Here is a 21915-nt window from a genome sequence, read left to right as displayed (position 1 = left end):
CTTGCCAGTCTTTCTGGGGCAATGCCAGGATGAGCTAAACTCTATTTGGGTGCCTTCCTTTGTCCTGCCAGGTTGGTCTCAAGAAGACTTCCTCCCCTCCATAGCTACGACTAGGTGACCCTTCTGGAATTGTTCCTCCTCCCTTCCTCAACTCCTTGAGACCATGTGGCCACACACTTTTCAGTCAGATGGGCCTGGTCAGAATCCAACCCTGGTACTTTATTAGTTGCAAACAATTCAGGTCCCCTCAAACAATGACAAAGATGATAGTAATGATGGCTGCAACTTATCAAACATCTGTCAAGCACCAGCCTCTCATTGGGGATTTTATCTTACTTAATCTCCACAAATGCACATACAGAGCAGAACCACTGGAAGAGTAGCCATTAGTGGGGGCTCATCTAGAAGTAGGTAACAGATCTTGAAGCGCAAACAGCTTTACCCTCCATCCTGAGAGCTGGCTGACATTTGTATCCCAGGACTCAGTAAGCTTAAGTAACTTGTTTGATGTCTTCTAGCTAAAATGTGGCACAAATTTGAACCCCACATCTGTTTGTGTCCAGATGTCCTGCTGTGCTGCTCTATCTCCCTGGTATGTCCCACATCTACCTCCTCTGATAAACTCATCTGTAATAATGTGTTGAACAGGACTGGGTGGTGGCACATCTGATAGAGCACATGTTACATATAAGGACCTTAATTCAAGTCCCCAGTTCCCACGCATTGAAGCAGTTCTGTGGGTGTCTCTCTTTACCTCTTCCTCTCTATCTCCCATTTCTGTTTCTAATAGATAAATATTTTAAATAATGTGCTGAGCAGAGGGGGGCTGTTAAGAATCCCATCCTGGAGCTGGGTGGTGGCACACCTAGTCGAGCACATATGTTATTATGTTTGGGAACCCAGGTTCAAGCCTCTGGTCCCTACCTACAGGTGGGAAGTTTCATGAGTGGTGAAACAGTACTGTAGGTATCTTTCTTTCTCCCTCTTTATTCTGTAAGTTTTAATTGATTAATTAATTTGCCTCCAGGGTTATCACTGGGGTTTGGTGCCTGTACTATGAATCCACTGCTCCTGGAGACCATTTATCCCATTGTGTTGCCCTTGTTGTTGTTGCTATTGTTGCCATTGCTGTTTTGTATAGGACAGAGAGAAATCGAGAGAAGAACTGAAGGCAGAGAGAGGGAGAGAAAGATAGACACCTGCAGACCCACTTCAACACCCGTGAAGCGACCAGCAGGTAGCAAGCCAAAGGCTCGAACCAGGATCCTTCCTCTGGTTGCTGTGCTTTGTGCCATGTGTGCTTAATTTGCTGTGCTACCTTCCAGCCCCCTCCCTTTCTTTTCTTCCTTTCTTTCTTTCTTTCTTTCTTTCTTTCTTTCTTTCTTTCTTTCTTTCTTTCTTTCTTTCTTTCTTCCTTTTTAAATATTTCTTATTAGTGATATAGTAAGGATTAACAAGACTGTAAGATAACAGGGGTGCAATTCCATACAGTTTCCACCACCAGAGTTCCATGTCCCATCCTCTTCATTGGAAGTCTCCCTATTCTTTATCCCTCTGAGAGTATGGACCAACATTCTTTAAGGTCTGGTTTCTGTAATTGCTTCTCTACTGAACATGGTTGTTGGTAGGTAAATCTGTACACCCCCCCCCCCAGCCTGTTTCTATCTTTCCCTAGTGGGGTAGGGCTCTGGAGAAGTGAGATTTCAGGATACATTGGTGAGGTCATCTGCCCAGGGAAGTGAGGATGGTATTATAGTAGCGTCTACAACTTGGTGGCTGAAAGGCAGTAAGATATAAAGCAGGACAAATTGTTTAATAAATAGGAACCCAAAGGCAGGGCTAGAGCAGATGAAAATAGGGGTCTTCATGTGGTAAGAAGCTAGATAGTCTATTTTAGGTATCTTCCAAGGGGCCCATGACTTTAGTAACTTTTACTTGAGCCTGACAGCCATGCAGGTGGACTGAAAATATTGTCTGATAAGATGGTGTCAGAGTTTAGAATAGGGCTAGAGTAGCTCCAAAACATGAGGAAAGTATATAAATACCATTAACTGTTTACCCCCATCAATCTGAACCAGGGCCCATATATATTCATATTTGGCATCAGAGCCTGTGAAACCTCTGAGTCCCTGTGAGTCTGAGCTCACACTCCATGATCACAGCTAGGAACATTCTAGGCTGTACTCATTTCTGGACCAGTCTACCTCAAGTGTCAGAGTAGGCTGACCTAGCCTCACTTTGAAGAGTGGGACAGTCCATATCACTTCTGCTCTTTAGTGAGGGCAAGGTCCTGGAGAGGCCCACAAGAGGTCTTATGGTGATGTTCCTGATGGAAGTGCCCAGTGACGGTGGAGAGAGGACTCTATTAGAGGTCTAGACCCATCATATCTATGCGGGAGTCCATGAATTTTCTGACTAGAGCTCCAGATGATGTGGTGGCCTGCTAGTGGCAAAAATGGCCATCATTAAAGTGCGCCAGTCTCTTGCCCTCATCCTGTTATTGTAGTTCTTTCTTTGTCTGATGAGGTTAGACTTTGTCCCAGTTTCATTGAGTGCCATTTGTTATCCAAACCGGTATTGGGTTTATGGGATTTGGCCTCAAGTTGGGAAGGGAAGTAGACCTAGGGTTTAAGTGGGATCTTAGTTAACCTTAAGTTTTACTGTATTTTACCTATTTCATGATTAGAGTTGATATTGTCATAGGGGGCAATAATTGTCCTTTAATTGTATATGTATATGTGTATGTGTATGTGTATATGTATATATTGACAGCATATCTCATGACCAATTGTATGCAGTATTCCTTCTGAAGATTATCAAAGGGGTGATATTAATGTTGTTATCAGGAGAGGTTATGGGATCTCTCTCTCTCTCTCTCTCCATCTATTTTTCTCTGAAAAATATATGACCACCAGAAGTGGTGGGGTCATCATGCAGGTATTGAGCCCAATTAATAATCCTAGTGACAAAAACCAAAAGCAAGCAAGCAAACAACAGCAATTAAAACAAACAAACAAACAAACCCAGTCCCACTCTGGTTTCTATGGGAAAATGCTCAAGGATGTTCTAGCATCCCAAGAAAGCAAATAGCAAGTCACAGTTTGTTTTTGTTCCACTTGGCCAGTGGGTTAAAGGTAGCCCAAGAGGTACGGAGAACCTAGTCACAAAAGGGAACAGCTTCTGGCCCCATCTAAATGCTAGGAGGGTGTGAATGTCTCAAAAGAAGAAAATCCATCCAACAGTTCCTGTGTTCTGGAAGCATTACCTATAGAATTTTGCCTAATTTTGACAATAGTAATATAAAAAAAGTGCCATCACCCAATGTTGAAGAAAGGACTGAGATTTGGAGAAGTGAGGTTACTTATTTGTAGCTACCTTATTTGTAGCTACATTGATAGTTGAGTGATTCTGACAGATCAAACAACTGAACTTGAAACGGAGTGACTCATTCTACTAATTGAGATAGCCACTTGTTTATGAGGACATTAATAAATAGGTCCTCAAAGGATAAGGATAGAAAAAATCTGAGAGGAATAGTCCAAAAATAGATCAGGTGGCTCATCGACATAGCCGCAGTTCTGGAAGTATGTAAACATAGGGGCTGTATTGACTAAATCTGAGACTTCATGTCTTTTGGGATCTTAAGTCTTCTTCAGATGTTGGCAGTAACCCTCTGGAAGTTCTGTCCCAAGAAGTGTCCCATCCTCTGATTTGCTGATGTCAAAGGGAAATTCTAGACCCTGAATTCTGCAGTATTTTGAGATGGTCTCCTGGACTTTGACCTTAGCGGCTCATATCCTCCTACCTTTCATTGCTGATTGAATTGTATACTTTCATAGAATGTGGATTTCTCCCCAATAACTTAGGATGTTATGATATGTAGTTGCCTTGAGGCATAAGTGAAGCCTCTCCACCCAGGAGGAAGTTGGCATACTGAGACTTGAATCTTATATTATATCATGCCACTGATGAATGATGGAACTAAGTGAGTATAGGACCCAACCAGACAGTTCCTTCCTCTCTTGTCTTCCATCACTAGTCACCCAGGTGACATCTAATTTGAAGGTGACAGTCACTGGGCTCCTTATTGTGCTTATTATGTGGCTGTGGGTGTCCTACTTTTTGCAGAGTCATGTAGGGCAGACATCACAAAATGGTAGTCTACCAATCAAACCCATTGCACAAATCTGCAAGTCTTTTCTCCTATTTTGTTTAAGATATAATTTCTATTGAGTAAAATTCACCTTCACTAGGATACAATTTGGGGAGCTTTGATAAAGAACCGGATGTATATCTACCACCACAATCAAGAAGAAGTTATATCTCCATTACCCTCTCAAATTTCATTCTGTTACCTCTTCATGACCAACCCCTTCCTTATTCTCAGTTTCTTGCTGAATCTACTGATTTGGCTTCTGTCCCTATTGTTTTCCCCTTTGCATGGTATTATATAAATTCAATCATATTCCAGAAACTATCAAATACTTAGAGGAAACTGTAGGCAGAACTCTTTTCTGTCTAAATTTTAAAAGCATCTTCAATGATATGAATCCAGTGACAAAGGAGACTAAATAAAAAATAAACCAATGGGATTACATCAAACTAAAAAGCTTCTGCACAGCAAAACAAGCCACTACCCAAACAGAGACTCCTTACAGAATTGGAGAAGATCTTTAAATGTCATACACCGGACAAGAGGAAACTCAACAACAAGAAAACAAATGACCCCATCCAAAAATGGGGAGAGAGTCTGAACAGAATATTCTGCATAGAAGAAATCCAAAAGGCCAACAATCATATGAAAAATACTCTAAGTCATTGATGGTCAGAGAAATGCAAATAAAAACAATAATGAGATACCACTTCAATCCTGTGAGAATGTCATAAATTTAAAAAAAAATAGCAGCAACAAATGCTGGAGATGTTGTGGGGACAAAGGAACCCTCCTGTTCTGCTGGTGGGAATGTAAGTTGGTCCAACCCCTGGGGAGAGCAGTCTGGAGAACTCTCAGAAGGCTAGAAGTGGACTTACTCTATGACCCTACAATTCCTCTCTTGGGGATATATCCTAAGGAACCAAACATACCCATCCAAAAAGATTTGTGTATACCTATGTTCATAGCAGCACAATTTGTAATAGCCAAAAGCCTGGAAGCAACCCAGGTGTCCAACAACAGATGAGTGGCTGAGCAAGTTGTGGTATATATACACAATGGAATGCTACTCAGCTATTACAAATGGTGATTTCACCATTTTCAGCCCATCTTGAATCATGTTAAGTGAGATAAGTCAGAAATAAAAGGATGAATATGGGATGATCTCATTCATACACAGAAGTTGAAAAACAAGATCTGAAGGGAAAACCCTAAGCAGGACTTGGACTGGAGTTGGTGTATTGCACCAAAGTAAAAGAATCTGGGGTTCGGGGAGGGTTCAAGTCCTGGATCATGATGGCAGTGGAGGAGCTAGGGGGGTTGAACTGTTATATAGAAAACTGAGAAATGTTATGCACGTACAAACTATTGTATTTTACTATCTACTGTAACCTATTAATCCCCCAATAAAGAAATTTAAAAAATAATAAGTACAATCATATGTGTGGAGTCTTTGGAAACTGACTTCATTCACTGTCAGGGTGCACTTGATATTCATCCATGTCATGGCATGTATCTCCAAGCAGCTGCTTTCCCCTTAGGTGAATGTGTATCAGACCTGGATTTACTTTACCTGCCTGTCCTAGAGAGGATCCAGGTCTGAATCTCCCAGGCTGAAAGTTTGAAAGCTGCATGGCTTTTTTTTTTTTCTTAATATTTATTTACTTATTTTTCCTTTTTGTTGCCCATGTTGTTTTTATTGTTATCGTAGCTATTATTGTTGTTGTCATCATTGTTGGATAGGACAGAGAGAAATGGAGAGAGGAGATGAAGACAGAGACGGGGAGAGGAAGACAGACACCTGCAGGCCTGCTTCACCACTTGTGGAGCTGGGGGCTCTAACCGGGTTCCTTACAATGGTCCTTGTGCCACATGCACTTAACCCGCTGTGCTACCGCCTGACTCCAACTGCATGGCTTTTCAAAGCAGATGATCTGGGTTTATGTCATAGCAACTTCTGTCCTAGAGTCCATGTCTGACTTAACTCCCCAAGCCTCAGCTTCTCAGCTTCTCCCTACTGGAAAAAGAAAAGTGAGAAGGTTAAAGAAACAAATGCATAAGCACCACTTAGCTTGCTGTTAGGTGCTCCATGATTCCCCCTGTGTATTCATTGTTGTGGGTAGCTGAGCCCAGTGTCCTACTGTATAATCTGGATACAAGCAGCAGATGGCCTTTATGGGTTGCAAGCCTTAATCATTTAATGAATCATGCATTGCTCTGCCAGGGAGAACATTAATACATGTATTATACATTAAGTCCTGCCCTCCAGGCACAAGCAGGATTCTAAGGGATATAAAAGGATTCCCATTAGCAGCACTGTTATTCATCATATGTTGCTGGCCAGCCAGGTCTGGGCCCTGGTTCTAAGTGCTAGTTAGCGTGTGGAGACTACTTAGAAAATCCTCTAAGCTCGCATTTCTTTCCCTTTTAGTTTTTGTTAATCATGTCCCAAAAGACTTGTAAAAAGAAAGAAAGAGCTAAAAGTCTGACTTTTCCAAATCACTGGCCACTTCTACTATGATCTATTTGAGATTTTCAGAAGATGAAATTCCATGGAGGTCTAGTATTTGGGGGGTAAGTTGGAGGAAACTCTGAGAAAATTATCCAGAGAGAAACTGGAGTCCGGTAGACCAGCCTGGATGCTGCCCTTCTCTGTAGTAGAGATTTGAGGAGGAGAGAGACTGTGTTACTGTGGCTTCAAGTACAGCAGCAGGTGAGGCTGTGAGGGAAACAGTCAGATTGTGTACTTGATGACTCGTGAAGTCTTCACCACTGGCCTCATCTCAGGCCCTTGGTGAGGAAGGCAGGGTCAGTATTAGCGTCTTGCTTTACAACTTAGAGAACTTCTTCTTCTAGCATTTGCCCTTCTTCTGTAGCCAGTCAGCAGGTTAGGTTGAAAGCTGTCAGGAGCTGCTTGTTGCTGGCTTTGAAAGTGACTGGGATCCATGTGGATTCAGTCGGCTAGGAAGGATCGTCAGTTTCCCCAATGAATGGGTACTCACGGGATGCACCACGAGAAGGTCGATCCAATGCATCCCACTTAGAGAACTGAAAGAGTCTGACAACTTCACAGCCCAGAGAAGGCAGGTGACTTGAGCAGGGTCACATGCCAATGAAACAGTGAATGACCCGAAGACCTAGGCCACCATCTTAACTTGCTCCAAGAACTTTTGCAGGGGGGGAGGGGGGTGCCTAATGGTGCGATGTTGAAAGCATTTCATTTCTTCTGTCCCGTAATGCTCTGAAAAACACATTACATTCTAATTATCACTTAACTTTGAGGAGCACTTATGTCTTTGACTGGAAGGATTCTTTAATGTAGGAAAGGAACTCTGCTCCTACTCTCTGAAGCATTCTTTCTTTCTTTCTTTCTTCCTTCCTTTCTTTCTTTCTTTCTTTCTTTCTTTCCTTCTTTCTTTCTAATTTTTATCATCTTTATTTATTGGTTAGACACAGCCAGAAATCAAGAGGGTGATATAGAGGGAGACAGAGAGACACCTGCAGCACTGCATCACCACTTGCAAAGCTTTTCCTCTGCAGGTGGGGACCAGAGGCTCGAGTCCGGGTCCTTGTGCATTGCTCAACCAGGTGTGCACCTGGCCCTGGCATTTTTTCTTTCCAGTTCAAAACCACTAGGAGGGGCTAGGTGGTGGCACAGTTGGTAGAGTGCATATACTATTCAGATTCAAGCCTGTGGTCTCTTTTCTAAGTTTTTTAAAAAAATTTTATTTATTTATTTTAATGAGAGAAAGATATAGATAGATAGATAGATAGATAGATAGATAGATAGATAGATAGATCAGAGCACTGCTCAGCTCTGGCTTATGGTGGTGCTGGGGATTGAACCTGTGACCTTAGGCATGAAAGTTTGTTTACATAAACATTATGCTGTCTCCCCAGCCCTCTCTTCTAATTTTTTTTATTGGATAGAGACAGAAATTAAGAGGGAGAGGGGAGATAGAGGGAGAGGGGAGATAAAGTGTATGTGTGAAAGGGGGTGGGGAGGAAGGAGAGAGAGAAAGAAAGAGAGAGAGAGAGAGAGAGGTTTCCAGTTTCACCAATTGTGAAACTTTCTTTTTGTAGGTAGGGACTGGGAACTTGAACCCAGGTCCTTGAGCATGGTAATGTATGTTCCCAAGCAGGTGTGCCACCCACTCATGTCCCTATACCTTCTCAATTTCTCTGTCCTATAAAATGAGAGAGAAAGGTAGGAAGGAATGGAGGGAGGGAGGAAGGAGGGAAAAGAGAAGGGAGGGAGGAAGGAAGGGAACAAAATAGCCACTGGAAGTGGTGGGTTCATCTTTGCAGGCACTAAGATCTAGCAATAACCCTGTTAGAAATAAAAACAGACACAAAAAACTGTTGGAACCCAGGAGACCATAACGTACAGTGGGGAGAACAGCTACAGGCATTCCTCATAGTCTAAATTCAATGCCTTGTTCTAGTGAGAACCCTCTTCCTCTTCCATTCTATGTTTGAAGACTGAATCCTAGTCCATTGCATGTGTATAACACCGTTTCTCTATTTGCTCATCTATAAACAGACAGTATCCCCATATCTTGGCAGTTGTGACTAATGCTGTGATGAACCTGGAAGAGAGGCACCTGTGCTTAAAAACACATCTTGGTTTTGAGAGCTTCTAGTTGACACATATAAGAAATGTTGTTCCTTATGGAGATGACCAGTGACAGTGGAGAGAGGGAACTTTTAAGAGGTCTAGACCCACCCACCATGTCTGTGTGAGAATCCCAGGATTCCTTGACTAGTGCTCCGGGAGAGGAGGTGGCTTGGTAATAAGCCAAAGAGTCATCACTAAAGTATGCCAACTTCTTGCCCTTATCCTGCTTTTGTAGTACTTAAAAAAAATGTGGCCTCTGTTTTCACAGATGGGTCCAGGAAAACACAAACTGTTCCTGGAGGTTTTCATTTTTCTCATCTGTCAACTGGACAAGTTTTGGTTACCATCACAGGGGTGCTGTAAGGAACAGAACAGATTGTACAGGTGAATCCCATAGCACAGTGTTTGGCACACACTAGTCGGAGCTCAGAAAGCACTGGCGGTTACAACTGTGGACACATGCATCATCTCCATGTGGTTAAGCTGGTGGAGATGAGGGTGAGTAAGTGTGTAGAGGTGTGTACACATGTGTGGATGCATATTCCTTCATCTACACTGAACCAACAACAAAAAAAGATGGTTTAGAGTCTGAAGGAGATAGGACAGTGCTGGTTCTGGCTTTGACCTTGTGTATGTGAGAAGCTGTTTGAGACATTTAGGCTGAAGAGTGAGACAGCTTGTTTATATTATAGGATATTATAGGATAGCTGAGATGGTAGTCAGGGAACTATGTGGAGGGATGTCAAGGTAATAAGATGGGAGCTTGGGCCAAGTGAAGCAGTGCCTGTTGGGAGAGTAGGCGGCTTCCGACTGGACAGTGTAGGTGGAGGTATGGGGCTGGGTAGAAGAGAGATGTCAAGATCAAGGACCACATCAAAAGTTTCAACCTGTACAACTGCCAGTCTCAGAGGAGACCCTTAACTGGGATTGCTGCTGGTGGGAAGGAATAAACAAAGCCAAGACTTTGACTTCAGTTATGTTGTCTGCGATCTTTTTAGATGTCTGAGTAGAAATACCAAAGGGACAATTACATTTCTGGGTCTGGAATTCAGGGGAGAGGTCTGACTTGGAGAAAGACATTTGGTGGCATGGGATGCCATTCTAAGCAACAGTGCTATTGTAGAGTCCCAAGAGAAGTCTGAGGACTTGACCCTGAGACCCTCTGATGTCTAAATACTGAAGGGGAAAAGAAGCAGCCAGCAAAGGAGATGGAGCAGAAGCCGCTATGGAGGTAGAAGGTGGAGGGAATGGTGAGGGGATAGGACAAGTAGTACCTGGAAGCCAATGACAGCAATATAGACAGGGTGCCTACTAGTGCCAGTGTACTGATGGACTGAACAAGACTTGCAGTGAGAATTAACCACTGTATTATTATCTTTAATATTTTATTTGAATGAGAAAAAGTGAGAGAAAGAAAGAGAGAGAGAGACGCCAGAGTACTGCTCAGCTCTGGCTTATGGCAGTGCTGGGGGAGGAGTGGGGCTTGCATTGGATCGACCTTCTCGTGATGCATCCCCTGAGTACCCATTTATTGGGGAAACTGACGATCCTTCCTAGCCAACTGAATCCACATGGATCCCAGTCACTTTCAAAGCCAGCAACAAGCAGACATCAGGCTCAACCTGACGCTGTTGACTGGCTACGGAAGAAGGGCAAACGCTAGAAGAAGAAGAAGTGGGGCTTGAACCTGGGACTCAGAACCTCAGGCATGAGTGTATTTTGCATGACCATTATGCTGTCTCCCTAGCCCACAACCATTAGATTATTGACTGAGAGCTTATTAATGGTGGACCAAAGCTGTGTCTTTGAATGGTAGATGAAAACACCTGATCGCCTGATTGGAGTGAGCTCAAGAGACGATGGGGAGAGAGACTGAGGGAATAGCAAATAGACTCCATAAATGTGTTTATCTATAAAAGGAATAGAAAAGATGGGAAGGTGGCTGAATAAGGCTGTGGGTCTCAGTGGTGAGTAAGGCCACCCGCTGAGAATGGGGGTGGGGTAGGGAATGTGTGGGTCAGGAGAGGAAGAGAGAGGCAGCCTAGTAGCATCTGACATCACTTGGTCATGCACTACTTGTAGAACACATTGGCCTAGGAATTTTAATACAATTTCACAATGTATTAGTAAGCATTTGTTCCATGCTTCACCATCACTAAAGGATGGCTTTAAATAGTAGAAAGATTTCTAAAAATATATATATTTATTTCATCTCAACATGACCCCATGGTTCCCTAGCATAGTATTGTGTGTATGTACCATGTAAGAAAAAGGAGACATGAAACTGTTTTCAGATGTTTACGTTCTCCACAGGGGGTTTCCCCCACTCCCCAACCAAATCTGCCCTCAGCTAGAATCCAGTGCTTTCCAGTTCCTGGTTGCATTCCTGTCTGGCTCTGTCCCCTGACTTCCCCTCCATTCTTCCTGTCAGCCCGCTCACCCAGCCTCCATCTATTCATAGTTGATCTAATAGAAGATTCTCTCTGAGCTTCCTGGACTCCGGTCTCAGTCTGCCCCTATTCATCCTGTCTTGGTAATACTGAAATGCCACATTCTCTGTGCTGGCTAAAATACAGCAGTGTCTTCAGTTCTGCAGTCATCAAATATTAATTACCTGGCCTGCGTTCACCTCCTTTCCTCAAGACAGGTCCTGTGCTCACACAAGGTGGCTCATGCTGTCCTCAGAATACCCTGTGTTCTTTCCAGTCTTTTCTTCCTTCCCTGTCATCCCACTGCTCTAAGGATAAAACCATTTTTTTTTTAACGAGAGATAGAGGAGGGGGTGGGGGAGAGAGAAGAGCCCTGTTCAGCTCTGGCTTATGGTGGTGCTGGAGATTGAATTTGGGACCTTTGATGCCTCAGGCATGAAAATCTTTTTGTATAATCATTAAGCAGTCTCCCATCCTGATTTTATTTATTTTCATGAGATAGTTCAGAGCACTGCTCAGTTCTGTCTGATGGTGGTGCTGGGGATTGAATCTGGGGCTTTAGAACCTCAGGGGAGGGAGAGGGAGAGAGGGAGAGAGATAAAGAGATATTGGTAGTATGGTTTCACTGCTCGTGAATCTTCACCACTTACAGGTGGGGAGCGGGTGGGGGGTGTTAAACCTGGGTCCCTGTGCACAGCAATATGTGCTCTCAACTGGGTGTGCCACTGCCCAGCTTCCAAAGCCAAACCTCTTATTGCAAGTCACATGTCATCTGTCCACTGATCACTTCTCTGACAACACCATACCCTGACCCTACTGATGGTAGTCATTCCCACCTCAAGACCTTTGCACTTGCTACTGTTTCTGCCATGATGCTCTGCCCCATCCTTTCATATGCTTGTATGTTGTGTATTTTTTGACTGAAGTGTCACCCCACCCAAGATTCCCAGCCCTTTCCCACAAACCAGCTTATCCTCCGCCTGATAGGCGATCATCTCACTGCCTCCATGCTCCCATGCAGTCTCATCATCTGCTCCCTTCCATGCTGTGCCCTTGGTTCCTGGGAGCGTGCCTGGCACATGTGGTCACTCGATGCATAATTCTTAAAAGACTGGTTGGTTTTGAAACCTGTATTCAGTCCTCTTCAGCCTGGAGCTCAGTCCTGACTACCTCAAGTGTTTCTCATTTCCCACTTATGTTCATAACCAAATGTGGCCCTTCCTGCTGTTACTATGAGATACTTCAAAGAGCTCTGTTAATCACATCATATATGCCCCTTTTATGATGGAGGCAATATCAGCTTGCTTTACAGATGAGGCAGCACAACGGTGGGGAGGTTTATAACTTGCTCCCATACTACGGAGGGCCGGACCTATTAACTAATGGGGCAAGATGGCACATGTTGTGAAGTAATGGAGCGCGATGCAGTATGATAGAACTATAAAAAAATTTCATTTATTAATTTTTGTTAAAATTTCCTTTTTTTCCTTTTATTAGATAGGACACAGATAAATTGAGAGAGGATGGGGGAGATAGAAAGTAAGACAGCGAAAGAGAAAAGGAGACACCTACAGCATAGCTTCACTGCTCATAAAGCTTCCCCCTGCAGGTGAGGACTGGTGACTTGAACCCAGGTCCTTGCATATGGTAATGTGTGCACCGAACTAGAGTGTGCCACTGCTCGATACCTATTAAAGATCTGCTCATTGATGAGAGAGAGAGAGAGAGAGAGAGATGGAGAGAAACACCCAGTGTCACTCTGACATCTGTCATGCCAGGGCAGGGATCAAACTGAGGACCTCATGCTTTTAAGTCCAAAGCTCTCATTATTGCACCACACCCTGGGCCACTGAGTTAATTGCATTTATTCCTGCTCACGTCCTTGCAACAATTCACTGAGGTGTGTTTTATTAGTTCTGTTGTGGGGAGGTGGTCTTAGGGGCCAACGGAAGTTAGTCAGAAGTGAAATGGCAAAAAATTAAACAAATCTCAGTGGTCAAGGGAGGGAAGTAATCAATTTATTAAGCAAGCGACAGTGCACTCCAGACATGTAGGGGTGGGCTTTCGAGATCATGACCCAAGGCAGGTGGGGCTTTTATAGCCTTTTTGTGATTTCATTTTTGGTCCCCTTCCCTATTTATTCTAGGGTTTGAGAGTCATAAATTATAGGGAATAAAATGTGCCAGCATCACAAAGACTGCAGTCTTTGGTCTGTACATATATTTTGTTAGAATTGTTACTTTTGCAAGATGAGCTGTCATTTTTGTAAAGCATGCTGGAGCTTGATGGGATTGTCTTCATGACCTGAGCATTGTGTGAGGCATGATTTCAACTGTTACACTCAGCAGTCAATATGGAATCCCCACCCCCAAACCCTGGGCTTCCTACATGCTTATTGTTTATTCTCTAACTGAACTAACGTGTCCTGAAAAGGGTCAGGCAATAAATATTTCAGGCCTTGCCATCTCTGTTACAACTACACAACTCTGTAGCAGAAAATCAGCCATGGATGAAACAAATTGGCATGCCCCTGTGCCAGTAAAACTTTACTTAGAAAATCAGGTAGGATCGTGGGGCCAATTTGGTCAGTAAACTGTAGTTTGCCAACATCTGGTCTCTCCTCATGGAATGTGGTTCACCTCTTCATCTCTCTGCAGAACTGAATTAAGCTCTTCTTAGAGTCCACATTTCTAAGTTCTGATAATAAATTGAGAAGAAGAGAGTTAGCAGACCGTGGCTGGAGCAGACGGGCATCAAAGGCAGTTGCCAGAGATTAAGAAGTAGCTCCAAGCGAAGTGATCTCTCATCTGCAGCCAACTGCCTTCAGGGGCCTTGCAGGGCGAGAAGAGCAAGGCTGCTAATGACCGTTCTGTGAAGACACAATCTCAGGATGAGAGAGTGTGTGTGAGGTGGGGGGCCAGTTCGTGTGCCCCTGCACATCCCCAGACTTTCAGAGGGCCTCTGGAACTTCAAAAGGAAACTCCAGTTTCTCCCTTGAGTTCATTTTCTAAAATTCGCCTGCCCATCCAATAAAAGGAGGAGAAAAATGTGCTTTAAAAGGGCCAGAGATCAATCCCGTGAGCTAATTGGAACCCTGGAGCCGCAGAGCTCAAAGAACCCACCATGACATTTAGCTGCCTCCTGTGGTAGGATATCTGTCTTCCATGTTGGCCACAGATCTGGAGAGAGACGTCCAGAGGGGAAGGGAAGGGAAGGGAGCACCCAGGTCACGGTCTTAGTCTGTAGGGCAGTGTCTGCCAGAAGACAACTATGTCTCATATGCACAGGAGGGGTCAGGAAGCCTGCCTGCAAAAAAATTAGGTTCCCCCACAAAAATCCATCGCTTGAGCCTCCCCTGAAAAATTAGAAGCCCCAGAGGCCGTGGGGCTGTCTTTCACCAGCAATAATTGATGTGCGAGGGTAGGAGGTGTGTGAGAGGGGAGTGCCAAGGATGGTGCCCATGTGGGGTGTGCCTGCTCCAGATTTTAACACCCCTCCTTTGTCCCACACTGAGCCTGGGTTTGGAATGTCTGTATGTATAAGAAGCTGTAAAGGAGGCTCTAGATGAGTCCCAACACTGCATGGAAAATGAGAGTTGGCTTCGTTGAGGCACCTGGATCCTGAGGATCCTCCTGGCTTGTCCCCTTAACTCCCTCCAGTTGGTGGTCCACAGAGCAGATGGAATAGGTTTCAAAAGCCCAACCTGTCAGTTGCTGCAGGGCTTAATCCCTTCAGCTGCTTCCCATTGGTTTTTGCACAGAAACCCAAACCGTCAATACCAACTGCAGGCTCACAGTTATCTCATCCCCATCCACCTGCCTACATACCAGCCTCTCCTATGTTCCCTGCTCATCATGTTCCAGGCATCTTGAGCTTCTTTCTCTTCCTGAAGCAGCTTGTGGAGCCCTTTCGAGCCTTTACAGATTTGCACTTTAAATGTGCAGCTTTGCTGAGACAGACTTGTTTCAATTAAAACCATTTTGGATTGAAGTTAACCAAAATTGAGAACCAAATAAAGGCAATAACCTTAAGTGGCAATAAAAACAAAACAAAATAAAACAAGCCAAAGGGTCTCTTAATTTCCTCAAATAAGGGTTTGAAGATAGACACCCAGGTATGGCAGGCACAGCACTGAGTGGTGTCAATAATTTGGACCACCCCGCCCACCAGCTTTTGACATTCTGCTACTTGTGACCTCACAGTACAAGCTGGGGTCATGCAAATTAAAGGCACAGCGAACACACACACACACATACACACACACATACACACACACACACACACACACACACACACACACACACACACACACACACCAGCATTGAAGCTTCCTTCATGTACATAGCAAAGCATCACACTATCCAAATGAGCTATTTTGCCAACCCTCAGCATAGTTCTAAGCAGAATTTGGATTCAGAATCATTTAATCCTTAAAGTGTGTTCTTCACTGTTTTGCCACATCACTTAATGGCCTTCAGTACATGCTCACAGGTGGAGACTGGATGCTCTTGAGGAGCATTGAGGTATGCATGTGATCTATTTCTAGAATTTTCTTAGAGGACACTGGTCTTCAAATTTATAATATATTGAAATAGAGAGTTAGTTTTTATTTTAATTAATGTCAATCAATTTATATCTGTATGTTGATATCTGTCTATCATCTGTCTCAGAACTGGGGCCTTGAAGTGACTTCACAGCTTCATTTTTGCAGAGAGAGAGACTAAGATCACAACACTGGCCCAATAATTTTTTTCCTATCTAATTGACTTTTATCTATCTAACTGGCCACAGATCTGAAGAGAGATATCCAGAGGGGAAGGGAAGGGAGTACCCAGGTCACTGTCTTAGTCTGCAGGGCAGCGTCTGCCAGAAGACAACTTTGTTTCATATGCACAGGAGGGGTCAGGAAGCCTGCCTGCAAAAAAAAAAAATTAGGTTCCCCCACAAAAATCCATCACTTGAGCCTCCCCTGACATTAGATGTGATGCACTTAAAAGTACATTTTAGTCATACAGTTTTAGTTTGATGAGTTTTGACAAATGTAAATAACTTTTGTTTTTTAGAGCACTGATAAACTCAGTCTTTTGGTGGTACTGAGGATTGAACTTGGAATCTTTGGCACCTCAGGCATAAAAGCCTTTATGCACAACTACTGTGCTAGCTCCCCAGTCTGTAAACAACTCTTGAAACTACTACCTCAATCAAAATATAAAACATTCTGGATTTCTAGTCGTATTGTCAACTCTGACACCATCTTCCCAGGCAATATTTTTAGTTCACCTCCATGTTAGCTATCAACCTTTTAGCAAATATTACCACAGTCTTGGGCTCCTAGGAACATACTTAAAATAGACATTCTAGCTTCTATCCACCCTAAAATTCCTATTCCTGTCTGCTCTATTCCTAATTTGTGGTTCCTGTTCATTAGACATTTTGACCTGCTTTATATCTTACTTCATTTCAGCCACCATGTTGCAGATGCTATTACAATTTTCATCCTAAACTCACTGGGCACATGACCTCACCAATGTGCTCCAGGACTTCACCTCCCCAGAGCCCTACCCCACTAGGGAAAGACAGAAACAGGCTGGGGGTATGGATCAACCTGTCAATGCCTATGTCCAGCAGAGATGCAATTACAGAAGACAGAACACCCACCTTCTGCACCCCTTAAAGAATTTTGGTTCATACTCCCAGAGGGGTAAATGTTAGGAGAAGATGACCAGAGGGTGGCTCTGAGCTCCAATTCCATCAAGACTTGGAGAGAGAAGAGGAAGAAAAAAGAAAGGTGGGGGGCACCAGGGTGGGGGTGGAGGAGGACATCATTTGGGCTATTTCCTATATGGCTGTTTTTGCTCAGCATTTTGTTTTGCAGTACAGCCCATGTTATCACTCATGTCAGTATTTCATTCCTTTTTACTGATATTACTAAGTGGTGTTCATAGCATGAGTAGACCTCATACTGTTCATCCATTTCACCTGCTGATTGAGATTTGGGTCATTTGTATTTATTGGCTAACTTGAGTAAAATCATCTGCACATACATGTACAAGTTTTGATTTTCTTTCTAATGCACAAATACTTGGGGAATAGAATTGCTTTATCATTGCAAGATATCTATTTACTTTTATAATAAACTGCTAAAGTGTTTTCCACAGTGAACTTAGCATTTTATGTTTCACCAGCAATGTGTGAGGGTTCTAACTGCTTCGCATCTCTACTGATGATGGGTGTCACCAAGTGTTTTTTTTTAATGACTTGTAACATTTTAGTGGCTGCACAGTGATTTCTGTTTTCACATTCCTGTCAACTAAAATGTCAGGGATCTTTTTACATGTGTGTTAATCACTTCTATAGCTTTTTTTTTTTCATTTTATTACTTAGTTTTTGTCTTACTGGTTTGCAAGTGTTCATTACACACTCTGGTTACAAACCCTTTGCCACATATATGTATTTTAAATACTTTCTCCCAGTTTGAGATTTGCCTTTTAATTTTCTTAATGGACTCTTTCCAGGATCAGAAGTTTCTGATTTTGATTCATGTACACTTAGTTGATGTTTGTCTGTCATGTTTTTTAGATTACCTGTTCACTTGCTGTGCAGATATGTATCCTGGTATGTTTACTTGACTGGTTTGCTTCCTTCAGAGCATGCCTGTCCTGTGAGTCTGTGAATACAGGGCCTCCTTGCTCTGGTTTTGGGGAGTCCATGCTGGAAAACTGATCCTCCACTTGTAGGAGTCAGGCTAATAGAGGACCGAAATCAGCCTGTGTGTGTTGTGTGTATGGTTTTATTTGTTTGTGTACACCCAAAACAAGCAAATAGTGTTTCCTCTTACTGGGGGAGGCTTTCTCAGGCTCTTTCTTGGGCTGATACATTCGGGGAATGTCGCTTCGTAAATATTGGATGGTGCTGTTACTTTCTGTGCATGCCACCGGGGACTGATTCCTAGAAATAAATTTGGGAGTTGTGCAGTAATTACCCTGCAAGTGTTCATTCAAGTCTGAGAGCAGATTAAATAATGAATAGGAATGTCATTTATCCATTCCAGTTTAGACCCCATGCCTCATTATTATTGTTTTTTTTTTTCTGGGTGAAATTGAATGTCAAGAGGTGGAGAAAAGTCGACAGAAGTGGAGGTGGGGACAGTACCTGAACTGTGGTTGACTCACACTGAGGCCACATGGTGCTAGAGAAGAGCTTCTGTTGTGGAGTAGGATTCTCTGCCCCCGCCAGGGACTAAGTGTGACAGTACATTTGCGGAAGCGAAAAGGGCAGAGTTGGGGACATGCCCATAGGTTCTGCTATTCTGGCTCATGGGCCATTATCATTTCTAATCATCATTATTATTTTTTTTGTGGACATTATTGCCTTAGAAAGAAAATATAAAGTGTAGAGAAGCATGAAAGGGGAAAAAAACCATCCATTGTCCTGTCACCCAAAGGTAATTGTTATTAGCATTTTGGAGCATTGCTTTCCCCAGCCTTTTTTTTTTTTTTCAACATAATTGGTTTACTGTTAGGACACATAGTTGTTGAATACTGTCGCCCTCACTTAGTGAATAGCAAGTTCTGGTGTGTTTGGGGACCCTTGTCATCCCTTCCCCACCTTCACCCCCAACTGCATTCCCAGTGCCCTGGTGCAAGGTAAACTTGTGTTGGAAGAACAGATTACTTTTAATATCATCATATTCTTTCTTTCTTCCTTTTTATTTTATTTTTTTTACTATTAGTGATTTAATATTGATTTACATGAGACACAGGGCTATAATTCCACACCTTTCCCAACTTTTCCAGAGTTCTGTGTCCATATTCCCTTCATTGGAAACTGCAACAGTTCTTCCAAGGTTGCAAATATGGGTTGACTATTATTTATATAATGATATATATATATTTCCTTTTTCTATGGCCTGGCCTTCGTTTCCTTTCTAAATCATACCTACACCTGTTGCTACTTCCAAATGTCCTTCCTTTTCTCTCTCTCTCTCTCTCTCTCTCTCTCTCTTCCCTCTCCAGGTCTTGATAAAATTGGAGTTCAGAGCCCTCTGGTCATCTTCTCCTAACATTTCTCCTACTTTGGGCGTATGGACAAGCATTCTTTTGGGGTTGCAGGAGGTTGGAGTTCTGGCTTCTGTAATCACTTCTCCACTGGACATGGGTGTTGGCAGGTTGGTCCGTACCTCCAATCTGTTTTTGTCTTTCTCTAGTAGGGTAGGGCTCTGGAGAGGTGAGGACTGGAACACATTGGTGAGGTTGTCTGGCCAGGGAAGTCAGGATGAAGTCATAATAGCATCTGCAACTTATTGGCTGAAAGGTGGCAAGAAACAAAGCAAGAAAAAAAAAACCTGAACAATAAACAGGAACCAAAAAGTAACAATATAGAAGATGAGAATAGGGATCTTAGGATGAAGAGAAGCTATAAAATCTATTTTAGGTATATTCCTAGGTTCCCATGACTTTAGTGATTTTTGTTTGAGTTTGATAGCTGACATGCAGGTAGACTAAAAATTTTGTCTAGGAAGACATAGTCAGAGTTGAGAATAGGGCTAGAAAGCTGGAGTAGGGCAAAAAGTAGCTCCCAAACTCGAAGAAAGTATATGAAAACAATTAACTAGTTACTCCATCAATATGAGCTAGAACTCATCTATATTTCACATTTAGCACAGAAGCCTGTGTAATCTCCCAGCCCCTGTCTGAGATCAATGCCCATGATCACAGCTAGGAATATTCTAGGCTGCACTCATTTCAGGACCAGTCTTCCTCAAGTGGCACAGCAGGATGACCCAGCTTCCCTTCAGAGTATGGGGCAGTCCCTATCATTGCTGCTGTATCATAAGGGCAAGGTCCTGGAGAGATCCACAAGAGAGCTGATGATGTTCCTGATGGAAGTGATAAGTGATGGTGGAGAGAGGGATCTATTAGAAGCCCATAATATCTATGTGGGAATCCAAGGGTCCTCTGAGTAGGGCTCCATATGATCCGGTGGCCTAGTATTGACCAAAAAGACCATCATTAAGTGAATCTCTTCCCCCTTTTCAGCTTTTCTAGTCCCTTCTTAATCTGATGAGTTTAGACTTCCTCTCTGTTTTTGCAACCCTCAGAATCATTTTTTTTTATCCTTACTTCTTTTCATTCTAAATATAATGTATCATACTCTGGTTTCTCTTCAGATTGCATAAATCTTTTGCCTTTTACTAAATATAATGTATCTTGGTGTGTTTAGGTCTGGGTCAGTTCTGTTTGGGACTCTCTGAGCTTCTTGAATCTTTATGTCATTTCTGTTGTTGAGAGCAGAGAAGTTCTCTTCTATTATCTCCTTTAGTACGCTTTCACTCCCCCCCCCAGAAGTCAATAATGCATATATTACTTCTTTTGGTGTCAACCCATATGTCTCTGTTGTTTTCAGTGTCTCTTAATCTATTTTTTACCTTTCTTACATCTTTCTTAGTGTTCTCTAATTTATCCTCAATCTAGCTAATTCTGTTTTCTGCTGCTGTTATTCTGCTCTCCCTTCCCTCAGTTTTATTCCTTAGTTCAGCTATTTTGTCTTCACTTCCTTCCTTTCTTTCTTTTTCTTTTTCTTACTTTGTTACCATGCTCAGTTACAGTATTAGTTTGTTCTGCTAGTTGGCTTCTTAACTAAACTATTTTGGCTTTCAGTTCTCTAATTACCTTGAGATAGTTTGTGTCTTCCTTCAGAGTCTCATTTGTTGTTTCCCATTTCTGATAGTATTTCCCTCAAAATCTTTCCTTACTTGTGATTAATGTATCAATTAATGTTTGAATATTTTCTTTATTCTTAGTTGCTTCTAGCTTATTGGGATTTATTTTTTGGGCTTCTTTCTTGGTTTATTGCTACAGTGCTTTTATTCATTTATTTGATTGATATCTTTTGTAATTTGTGTCCTGGCTATTGCTGTTTAGGTATGGTGTGGGGTGACCTCTGGTCTATTGGTTCCTGGTCTCCAGAAGCCAGTCACATGTTGTCTGTCTCTGGAGTGGCTGGAACTGTTGTTCTAATGGTGAGACCTTGGGTCCATACTCCCAGAGAGTTAAAGAGTAGGAAAGTGGTGGTTGGAACTGTGTGGAATTATACCCCTCTTATCCTATGGTTTTTGTCAGTGTTTCCTTTTTATAAATAAAAATTAAAAAAGAAAGAAAGATGAGAGGAAGGGTCTCTTGTGTTCAAATTGAAGTGGGGAATAGATGACTGAAATAGCTATGAAACCAAACAAACAACAGAAAAAAAAAAAAAGCAAAACCAAACCAACCCACCCAAAATAAAAACAAAAACAAAAATACAGCAATAAAAACAACAACAAAAAGGGCAGCCAACTAAAGCCAAAAGAAGGAATATACACAGAGAATCAGGAAAGGAATTAACAAGCTAACCAAATATATATATGCTCACAGTTGGGGAGGGTATTGGTTTGAAGCTTGCCTGATTGTTTCAGTAGGCAGACATATCATCCTGACAAATTCCTTGGGACTGTTTGTAGTTAAGATCCAAATTGAAGTGGGGAATAGATGACTGAAGCAGTTATATTTAAGAAAAAAAAAAAAAAGCAAAGTGAAACCAAACTTAACCAACCAAGCAAACAAACAAAAAACTCCACCCTCAAAAACAAAACAAAACAGTCAACAACTGGAGTTGGGCAGTAGCACAGCGGGTTAATAGCAGGTGGTGCAAAACGCAAGGACCCAAGTAAGGAACCC

The sequence above is a fragment of the Erinaceus europaeus genome, chromosome 1 (assembly GCF_950295315.1).
Source record: "Erinaceus europaeus chromosome 1, mEriEur2.1, whole genome shotgun sequence".
Taxonomy (NCBI): domain Eukaryota; kingdom Metazoa; phylum Chordata; class Mammalia; order Eulipotyphla; family Erinaceidae; genus Erinaceus; species Erinaceus europaeus.
Note: the sequence above shows the minus strand (reverse complement) of the source record.